General features: G+C 31.6%; 1 long non-coding RNA gene across 1 annotated transcript; it reads left to right on the top strand.

The window, feature by feature from the left end:
- Positions 1-1785: 1785 nt before the first annotated feature.
- LOC146935339 (uncharacterized) lies at positions 1786-2619 on the top strand. The gene is made up of 2 exons (XR_015033080.1): positions 1786-2024; positions 2132-2619. It is a non-coding gene; the product is annotated as an uncharacterized LOC146935339 (long non-coding RNA).
- The last annotated feature ends 456 nt before the right edge of the window (positions 2620-3075 follow it).

The following is a 3075-nucleotide window of genomic DNA, read 5'->3' on the forward strand; positions in this document are numbered from 1 at the left end:
TAACTTCCTAGCTTCGTTTTTTTTGTAAAAGGATATCTCATAAATTGGGATTTTAAATTGTGTTTTTCTATATTACTTTGTAGGTTCATAAAGCTGTTGAGCTTACTAAACCTGAATTTGCATAGCACACACATGTAGAGGTATACATATTTACTTTTCACTATTTTCTATTGAATTTGTAGTCTTATGGATTAGTTTTTGAGATTACTAAACCTGAAATCAATTTCCTCCACTGTTTGATGTCTATGTGATAACTTCATTTGATAAATACATGGTTGCATTTACTAAGCACAGCTGCATTTTGCAATTGCAGGATCTATGGGTCCTAATGAAAACTTTGGGTAGAGCACTGGTTTTTGTACCCATCTTTGATTATTTTTGCTGCTACAACAACAACAACAAAATGTGTTATATTGACAGTTTCAAGCGACAATTGCGGTAAAGGGGCCTTCTCACCAAGGTACTTTACTAATGCAATCAACTATCCTATGTATATCAATTTTGGATTTCATGTTCGTGTTTTGTTTCACCATTGGGTTTGATATTTGCTGGTGCGATTGTATTGAAGCAACACAAGTGCGTATGTAATGGAGTCCTTATTTTTGTTCAAGCGAGTTGTTACCTTATCTTAACATGATAATTATGTCTAACTTTTCAGGTGCACCGTATTGAATGGCGCCTACAAAAGCTCATGACGGTGTCGTTGGTTGTGCAATGTACTCATGGAGAGACTATTTAACTAATTAAGGTATATGTAGTTACAATAAGATTTTGAATTATACCTGAAGCTAGAATCTCAAACAGCTATTAGTGAGTGATGATATTAAATCATTTTAATATATTGAAATAGTTGAATAGCTGCTGAGAATAATTGAACACTTTTGTTCAATGAATTGTTTACTCTGCAGAGGTTATTTATATGTTGATCACAATATCCTATGTTGATTCATATTTTGTTAAAAATGAGTTTTTTTTTTTAATTCATGGGCATCTCTCTTTTGAGTTCCAATTTATCCGCTTCTATACCACAACAACAACTAAGCCTTCTCCCACAAAGTGGGGTCAACTACATGGATCAAATTACGCCATAGTGCTCTAATGGGTTCTTTTTTAAATTAGGCCTTATTTACTTGATCTTCTGACTTAGAAAGTGCTACTGTACTTTAAATTATACAGGATTTATTTAAACTCCAATAGAAAAACATATATAATAATCAAAATTATTGAATATCAATTTTAGTAAGTTTTGTCATTGTATTTTTGACATTCTGAATCTGTCTGTTTCATATCTGCTATTGTTATATATTACAAGGTACCTTTGAAGTTGTTGTGTGGTATCTGACTGGCTGAATGTGTAAATAGGGTCCTCTTAATAGTTATAAATTGTGATTGAAAATGTTACTAAGTCAATTGAGTTTTATTTTAATTTTTCCATAAATTGATAATATTGATGGGATAAAATGATGGAAGGATAAAAGTTTACAAAGAGGAAAATGAAAATGGGGGATAAAAATATGTTGCTTTATGACTTTATCAACCAAATATTCTTCTTTAATTTTTTAATTATTCAGTAAACTTATTCTGAGCATGATTCTTACTAGCATTGTTTACACTTTCAAGTTTGTTCGCTTTGTGACACATACCCAGAATTTGACACTTTCAATTTCGCTTAATTTTTCTTAAGGCGTGTTTCTTTATCTTGATAAAGAATCAAATAGGTCATTGTGCGAGAAACAACTTTGAGAATATGCAGATGTGACCCTGACTGGTATCTTGATTGTGAGATAGATATTATTAGCATCAACTCTTCATTTTGTTTTTAATGAATGGTTCTTTTGTTTATGAAATTGATTTGGTGTCGACAATAGTTCTTTTTGTGAGAGGTTTCTGAAAAGTGCAATTAAGGTTATGTTGATTTGTGTGTTATTTTTTAATGACTTATTTTTCCAATCGCGCCAGATCTGGAGTTTATTTACGATTGACAGTTCACATAGTCATGGTCTTCTCTTATCAGTTAATATCGGGTTGGATTCTATACGTTTTGGTTGATTTCTTGATCTGCAGACAATGATTATGTTCCTACTGGATGCATCTCATCTGATTAGGTGTAGTCCTTTTGCCTTTGATATAGCCTGTCATCGAGTTGGAGTTCCTCAGTCTGAGTAGCGTGTTCCAGGTTTAGCTGTGTTGAGATATGCATATTGTTCCAGGATTTTGGTTGCTGTATTTTGAGTGGGGAGTTGATGTTACAATAAGTAGAGATGTGACTTGCAGACTATCCATTTCGGGCTATTTTTCTGTTCGCCACATTTGTTTGGACTGTTGCTGTATTTTGTGAGAGATGCCTTATAATTGTGCATCTCATGCTTTTTTGTGGCAGCAATTACCTTTGTTTGTTTAGTTTGCTAAGTTTTAGTGATCAAGTTTCTTTCAACTTAAGCATAAGAATATGTGTTTTGATAAAGTTGTGTGGTTTTGGTGTTATTACTCTCTTTTGTTAAAAAGATTGTAAAGGTGTAATTTGGTTCTCTGACCAACTTATTAGTGTTGAACTCTTCTGTAAACTATAGTTATGTTGTAATATTTTAATATATTTTTGTTACAAACTATATAAAGAAAAACCATCAATTCTCCTAAAAAAGAAATATTATTTTTTGCCAAGAGCACCACTACCTGATATTTATATCGACTGTTAAGGTGGTCTTGCCTTATGTTTTGCAAGGAGTAAATATAGTTTAGCTTATGAAAAATGAAGATTAATTTTACATGATCATATAATTTAATTTGTAAAAGGTACATAGAATAATGCATATCAGATCATCCTTTCCCTGAAAAAAGAGATCATCCTTATAGATTTTGTCAAGATTTATGTATATTTTTTGATTCATTCTTGCTATCCATATCATTAATTTAAATTTCGATTAATTATTGTTTGTGTGATCTGTCATTAACATCACAGGTTTGTAGTCACAATTTTTATGTTCAATTGATATCCATAACCAATGTCACGTTTTTGCTCAAGCTGAATATTCATCCTCTGTCTCATATTAAGTGAGTGATACAGTTGAATCAATC

The sequence above is a fragment of the Medicago sativa genome, chromosome 3 (genome assembly GCF_051527215.1).
Source record: "Medicago sativa cultivar Bolivia chromosome 3, Bolivia_mono, whole genome shotgun sequence".
NCBI classification, from domain to species: domain Eukaryota; kingdom Viridiplantae; phylum Streptophyta; class Magnoliopsida; order Fabales; family Fabaceae; genus Medicago; species Medicago sativa.